The 7,931-nt window shown below is 40.8% G+C and overlaps 1 protein-coding gene across 3 annotated transcripts in view; it reads right to left on the reverse strand.

Moving 5' to 3' along the window:
* The window catches only part of IST1 (IST1 factor associated with ESCRT-III), a 31,777-nt gene extending 26,123 nt beyond the window's left edge, over nucleotides 1-5,654 (reverse strand). The window contains exons 1-2 of one of the 3 annotated variants that reach the window (XM_045443388.1): nucleotides 5,540-5,654; nucleotides 4,962-5,123 (exon numbers count right to left, since the gene is read on the reverse strand). The gene's annotated coding sequence lies outside the window, so the exon portion shown is untranslated. Of the gene's footprint in view, nucleotides 1-4,781; nucleotides 4,908-4,961; nucleotides 5,124-5,539 lie in introns of those variants that run through there. The other 2 variants (XM_045443387.1, XM_045443392.1) reach the window with 2 other exon arrangements.
* Nucleotides 5,655-7,931: the final 2,277 nt, after the last annotated feature.

A 7,931-nucleotide genomic window follows, 5' to 3' on the forward strand; every position in this document is an offset into this window, starting at 1 on the left:
AAGAATTTAGGATATTACATAAACTTAGTTGATAAAGCAGCAACAGGGTTTGAGAGGACTGACCCAAATTTTGAAAAAAACGGTCTATGGTGGGTAAAATATTATCAAACAGTATCATATGCTGAGAAATTGTTCATGAAAGGAAGTCAACTGATGCAAAAACAAAAAAACAAACAACAAAAAAAACACCCAACTCCATTATTGTCTTAAAATTTTAAGAAATTGCCACAGTTTCAGCTTCACCTGCATCAGTCAGCAGCCATCAACATATAGGGAGGACCCTCCAGAAGTTACTGCTTGCTGAAAGTTAGCATTTTTTTAACCTTTTTTTTTTTTTTTTTTTTTGCTAGAGAAGGCATGCACTTGCACGTGTGGGGGAGGAACAGAGGGAGGAAAGAGAGAATCTATGCAGGCTCCACGACAAGTGCAGAGCTGCATGCAGGGCTCAATCTCACAACCATGAGATCATGACCTGAGCTGAAATCAAGAATTGATGCTTAACCAACTGAGCTACCCAGGTGTCCCAGCAATAAAATATTTTTAATTAAAATATATTTTTTTAGACATAATGCTACTGTACACTTAAAAGACTACAATATAAACATTAACTATTATATGCACTATGAAAACAAAAAAACTGATTTGTCTCACTTCACTGTGGTGGTCTAGAACGGAACCCACAATATCTCCAGGGAAGGCATGTACTGATCTACTAATATTTTTATTAGTGTAACACCACTATGTCACACATTGGTTCTTCCCAAATCCTTACTTTATCCCAATTCTTAAATCTGGAACAACAAATCCATCTAGTCCCTCTTTTATCATTCAGTTCCAGAAGCCTTTTAAAGGATAATCTCTTACAAATCAAAACCACAATGAGATACCACCTCACACCTGTCAGAATGGCTAACATAAACAACTCAGGCAACAACAGATGTTGGCAAGGATGTAGAGGAAGAAGATCTCTTTTGCCCTGTGGGTGGGAATGCAAACTGGTGCAGCCACTCTGGAAACCAGTGTGGAGGTTCCTCAAAAAATTAAAAATAGAACTACCCTACGACCCAGCAATTGCACTACTAGGTATTTATCCAAGCATAGGTGTGCTGTTTTGAAGGGGCACATGCACCCCAACGTTTATAGCAGCGCTATCAACAATAGCCAAAGTATGGAAAGCACCCAAATGTCCATCAATAGATGAATGGATAAAAAAGATGTGGTGTGTGTATGTATATACACACACACACACACACACACACACACACACACACACACACAATGGAGTATTACGCGGCACTCAAAAAAGAACAAAATCTTGCCATTTGCAACTAGATGGAACTGGATGGAACTAGAGGGTATTAAGACAGGCGAAATTAGAGAAAGACAAATATCATATGAGGACTTTAAGACACAGAACAGATGAACATAATGGAAGGGAAACAAAAAATAATATAACAGGGAGGGGGACAAAACATAAGAGACTCTTAAACACGGAGAACAAACAGAGGGTTACTGGAGGGGATGTGGGAGGGGGATGGGCTAAATGGGTAAGGGGCATTAAGGAATCTCCTCCTGAAATCATTGTTGCACTATATGCTAACTAACTTGGATGTAACTTAAAAAATAAATAAAAATAAATAAAAATAAGCAGAAATATGTAACAAGAACTTAAAAAAATGAAAATGAGTCAAAGTAAATAAAGGATAATCTCTTCATTCTGAAAAAGGGAAGGTGTAAAACCATGGATTGAGTCATTCCTCATGTTGTTTGGAGGATAAAGGTGAGACTGCTGCAGTTCACACCTGCTGCCCCAAATCATGAAGCTGCCCAGAGGGAGTAATCCTGAAAGCTCTATTGAAGTAGCTAAAAAGAGCAAAAAAGATCCTGAATTTCTAAAGGACCAGCTTTAGAGTATGTAGCTCCAAAAGTGCAGTGGGTAAGGGAGGAAGTAGAGTGAATAGTGGGCTAGAATGGTATTATGCAATATAAAAAAAGTTTTTATATTTTAACTGTATTATTTTACTTATCTTGTATATTTCTCCCTTATAAAATAAATGATATGAACAGATTTAGGTATGACCGCTGTATTTCAGCTATGAATATGTCACATTAAAGTACAAACAAGCTAGAAGGCATTTCCAAGTTAATATAGTCCAATCCTTAAAACCTTTCATTTACAGAATGCCAACTTTACTGTATTTTCACACAGTAAACTGTTACCTAATCTCACTGACCAAAACAAACAAAAACTTCACTGACCAAATTAATCAAGATTAAAAAATTAATAAAATAAAGGGCCACAAGACCTGTAGCATCATGTGTAACTCACAAGAAACGTATAGGCTACAGAATTCAGAGACCGTCAAGATTTTCTGGAAGAAGCTATAAATACTGAAATATGTAGGCATTATTAAAGTGTTTTTTATCTTGTTTCTCAATGAAATTAGTATTTAAAAAAAAAAATCACAAAAAATTCAGTGGGTATACATTTTACCAAGTTTTTCCTCATACTGTTACAAACCTGTAATCATGCACTCTGACACTACTGAATCTTTTTATCAAGTGACACAGAATCTGTTAGTGTTTGTAACTTTATTTTAATGGCTGCCTAATATTCCAATGAGTAATAATTTCTAAATTATTTCCCTTTCTGACATTTGTCATATAATGCTGAAATTAGTATTCATGTGCATACTACTTTTCCTGTATTTGAAATCATTTCATTAGACTATAATTTCTAGTTTTATTTTTTAAATCGGCATTGACTGCATACAGCTGGGACTTGATTCTAACTTTAAAGGAATGAGAACTTGGGGTGCCTGGGTGGCGCAGTTGGTTAACCCTCCGACTCTTGATCTCCGCCCAGGTCATGATCTCACAGTTGGTGAGTTTGAGCCCCGCATCAGGCTCTGTGCTGATGGTGCAGAGCCTGCTTGGGATTCTGTCTCTCCCTCTCTCTGTCCCTCCCCTGCTTGTGCTCTCTCTCTCAAAATAAATAAATAAACTTAATTAAAAAAAAATTAAAAAAAAAAAAAAAAGGGATGAGAACTTAAGCAGACTAGAGTTGGGGATTCTGGAGGGGCCTGATCACTTAGAAGCCCAGAGGCACAGGAAGAGAATAAAAACAAATAATTTGGACAAAACAATAACACTAGTTTAAAAATGAGAGCATTTAAGAAACCAGGTGACTTTAGGACTGCCTGGGTGGCTCAGTCTGTTAAGTGTCCAACTCTTGATCTCAGCTCAGGTCATGATCTCAAGAGTTCCAGAGACGGAGTCCCAAGTCGGGCTCTGCACTGACAGCAGAGTCTGCTTGGGATTCTCTCTCTGCCCCTCCCTTGCTCTCACTCTCTCTCTCTCTCTCAAAACAAATGAAGTTAAAAAAAAAAAAAAAAACAAAAAACTAGGTGACTTCGAAATGCAATACTAACACTAAATTTTCAAAACACTCCTTTCTCTTCTAACAAAAGGATACTACCAAGTCTTCCTATGCCAGAAGATGTTAATTCTGAGGAAGCTGTAAAAAAATTTCCCAGGGCACCTGGGTGTCTCAGTTAAGCCTCCGCCTCCAGATTTCCGCTCAGGTCATGATCTCAAGGTTCCTGAGATGGAGCTCGTCTTGGGCTGTGCACAGACAGCACGGAGCCTACTTGGGATTCTCTCCCTCTCTCTCTTCCCCTACCCCACTGACGCGCTCTCAAAATAAGTAAACATTTTAAAAAAAGAAAATTTCCCATGGAGTGTAGGTAGTCAATACACTTCTACGTGTTTACGCGCACACACCCATATCTCAACCACTATTTTGTTAACATACACAAGGAGGGACACAAACAAAACAAAATTGGCTCTGAATTGATCGCTGAAGTTGAAAGAGGAGGGAGCTCATTATACTGTCTACATTTGTCTGCCTGAAATTTTAATGAAAACTTAAAAACATATATGCATAATAGAGAAAACTACAAGTCCCCAAAAAGTTACTTATGACCGGCTTTTGTTTTTTATTTTACTGCAACAGAAAATGAAAGTGGTTGTCTTTCCTACTGTCTAATTGTAAACGGACCCTCCATGGATCCCTATCCTTGCAGAAGTTTACGCTGCTGGAGTTTTCAAATCCTCAACTCCGGCACCCCAGAGGAGGAGCGCTGAGAACACAAAGAGGAGAGAGACAAGGACAGGGCCTCAGGCTTCTCACAAGGTCTCTCATAACACACGTAGGGGTCTGCGAAAAGGGGCGAAGACCGCTGCTTGCTCAAAACAGAAAAAGGCCATTTTCTCTGGCCAAAGGGGGCCCAAGTCCAGCCCCCCCCCCCCCCAGGCACCACCTCAGGAGGCCGCCCCGCCAGGTGGAGGCGATCAGACTGTCACGCACACCGGAGACACCGACCTTCCCGAAGTCTCTCTGAACCAGTGGAAACGGCACAAGGGTGTCACCGAAACCGCAGAACGAGCCCTGTCACCATCGGGAGGCAGAGCCGAGGCCGTGGCGTTTCCGCCTCGAGGCAGGAATGACAACGGGAAAGTTTCGCCGCTTCAAGTAACCAACACCAGCGGTCTCCCGAGCTGCTCGAGGCCCTGCCACGCCCCCAACCCCGGCCTCCATTAGGCCTCCCGCACGGCGGACTCTCGGGCCTGACCTCGGGCCTGACCCCCAAACCCAGGATCCTTCCCTTTCTCAACTGCCACCTGGGGGTCGTCTGAACCCCAGATTTGGGACTTCCAAATACGGAGCGCAGTGGGAGGAGGAAAACAAAGACCCTTGACGCTGAGACTGCCACACTCACCTGGCTGAATCCAGGTGCAAAAACGGCTGACACAGACTTAGCACTCAAAGACCAGCATCCAAAATGGCGGGTCCCTCAGCCTCAGCACAAGCAAGCGCGGGCGGAGGAATCTGCGAGGCCAAGCTAGCCACGCCCCCCTTTCCAGGGATTGGCTGCGTTCCCGCCCCGCCCGGAACTCACGTTCGGAGGGACTGGGAAGCTCCCTCATTGAGCTCCCTCCGGAGCCGGTGCAATGGGGACTACTTCCCGCGGCGGAGGCATGGGTGGTGACGCGTAAGACTTCACGCCATCTGCATTAGCGTTCTCCGGTAGAGGCGCGTTCTGGGTATCGCGTAGCTTGACCTGGGCGCAGGGAGGCAGGAGGGAGTGGTTTGTTCACCTGCTTTGTGCTCAATTCCTTTTTCCGCATTGTTCCATTCCCTCGAAAAATCTGCTCCAGCACTACCTTTTAAACACCCAGTGTTACTCCTAGAGATTTGCTCCGGTGCCTCGCTCAACTCCAGTGGCCCTGGGGCTTTCCCTGGTGTCCGTTTCTTTCCTCCGGTGGCAATGACTGAGCAGGTTTCCACCCTTTAAAAGCTTTTTATCCGACCCTTCACCCTATTCGTTTAGTTGCCCACCATCACTCCATCGATCCCCTCCAATAGTCTTGCCCCCTTTTAAAACCAAGTCTCATTACTATTTTAACCAGACTCTCTAGCCTGTATTATATAATTCACTAGTATGTTTCCTCAACACCACGTTCTCCAGAAACTTACCATATCTCTGTGTTCAGAGGAAACTTGGATATAGTTGTCTTTGTTTTCCACTTGAAAACTATTCTCTGCTTACTATTGGAAGGGGCTTCTTAGGCTCTTGGCTTCTAGAAGGAGGTAACCCTGCCCCCTGCCGTAAAGGCTTCATCTACCGGGATCAACACTGTGGTTTGCTAAATTATAATGCGGTCATATGACAAGGATGGACTATGCGTAACTGTATGAGGTTTTTATGAATTTAGATATACTGTTTTTATAACCACTTGCAGTATTTCTAAATAAAACCGGTTCCAGAACCTCAAAATACAGTGTTTGGTTCTTTTAAAATGTGTGGGGTTTTTTCCCCTGTAAATGCATGCAAATATAATTCAGCCCGTTGTGCAATAAGGTAATGGCATCTAAAAAAAAATAGAAGTGAAGGCAGATTGCTTGAATTTAAAAAGCCTTGGAGACACTGCAATCAAATGGAATGTGTGTGGATCTTGTTTAATGATTCAAACAAGCCAACTATAAAAGACATTTTGAGACAATCAGGGAAATTACTTTATGGACAAAGTATTACAAGATACTAACTAACCAAAGAGTTGTTCTTTTATAAGCATGAAAATGGCATTGAGATTTTGTAAGAAAATGTCTTTTTTAAATTTTTTAAGAAACGAATACTTTGCAAAGGGGTAAAATGGCACAAAAATCTTGATAATTGTTTAATTGGATGAGAGTTACTGTACAATTATCTCTACCCTTAAGCATGTCTTCAAATGTTCATAGTCAATAAGTCAAAAGGTGAAAGCAGCCCAACTACATGGTGCGAAGACTCTGGATAAATAAAATGTGGTACATACATGCAATGGAATATTATGCAGCCTAAGAAGGGAGGAAATTTTGACACATCATCTACAACATGGATGAACCTTGAAGACATTCTAGTATGGGAAATAAGCCAGTCACAAATGGACATACACTGTGTAGTTCCATCTATATGAGGTACCTAAAGAGGTCAAATTCAGAGAGGGAGAAAGTAGAAATTCAGAGAGGGAGAAAGCAGAATAATGACTACCAGGGGCTAGAGGGAGGGGAAAGTGGGAATTATTGTTAAATAAGCACAGAGTTTCAGTTTGGCAAAACAAAAGTTCTGGAGGTGGATGGGGGTGATGGCTATGATTATGTGAATGTACTTAATGCCGCTGAACTGTACAATTAAAAATGGTTAAAATGCTAACTTTTAGGGGTGCCTGGGTGGCTCAGTCGGTTAATGAGTTTGAGCTCTGCATTAGGCTCTGGCTGACAGCTCAGAGCCTGGAGCCTACTTCAGATTCTCTGTCTCCCTCTCTCTCTCTACCCTCCCCCTTGCGTGTTCTTCCTCTCTCTTTCTCTCAAAAATAAATAAACATTTTTTTAATTTTAATGCTAACTTTTAGATTATGTATATTTTACCACAATGAAAAAACAGTTCATAACAAATTAAAAAAATTTTTTTTAATGTTTACTTACATTCAAGAGAGAGAGACACACACAGTGCGAGCAGGGGAGGGGCAGAGATACGGAGACAGAATCCAAAGCAGGCTCCAAGCTCTGAGCTGTCAGCTGTCAGCTGTCAGCCCCAACGTGGGGCTCAAACCCATGAACCATGAGATCATGACCTGAGCAGAAGTGGACGCTTAAGGAACCGAGCCACCCAGGCGCCCCCTAACAAAGTTTTTTAAATTAAGTCTATGTCATGAAGGGGATTAAATAAACAGCATATATACTAATCATTTAAATGGAAAATGTGGAATCTTCTACCAGAAAACTGGCTCTAGATTAAAAGGGACTAATGAGACATAATAACCAAATAAAATACATAAAATTCAATTGGATCCTGGTTAAAAAAAGGAAAGATACTGGGGGAACAACTTAAGAGATTCAAATGTGTGTTTAATATTAGACATTATGAAATTATTGTTAATTTTCATAAGCATAATCATTGTTTCGTAAGTGTAATCACAGTGTAGGAGAGTCCCCTTATTCTTAGGAGATGTATGTTGAACTATGTAAAAGTGAAGGATCATGTTGTCTGCAACTTACTTTCAAAGTGTTCAGAAAACAAAAAGTGTGTGTGTTTATACTAGGCTATTATATATCTCCATGGGAAGTAGTAGTTTCCCCCCCAGAAACTACCAGATTAAACCAAGTTCCCAGCAATAAATATATTACGATTCTGTTCTGCATTTAATTTAAAAGCAGGATAAAGGGGACTGAATTTAATACCTTCTTTTTTTTTGAAAGTAAAAATATGTTTGTTTTTACTAATTTGAAAGTATATGTGTGGGGTTTAATGAAAGACTCCTCATTCCATTATTAATTTTTTGGAATACATTATTTAAAATTTTGTCATTATTTTAAATTTCACACAAAT

This window comes from Leopardus geoffroyi, chromosome E2 (genome assembly GCF_018350155.1).
Source record: "Leopardus geoffroyi isolate Oge1 chromosome E2, O.geoffroyi_Oge1_pat1.0, whole genome shotgun sequence".
In the NCBI taxonomy this organism is placed as follows: domain Eukaryota; kingdom Metazoa; phylum Chordata; class Mammalia; order Carnivora; family Felidae; genus Leopardus; species Leopardus geoffroyi.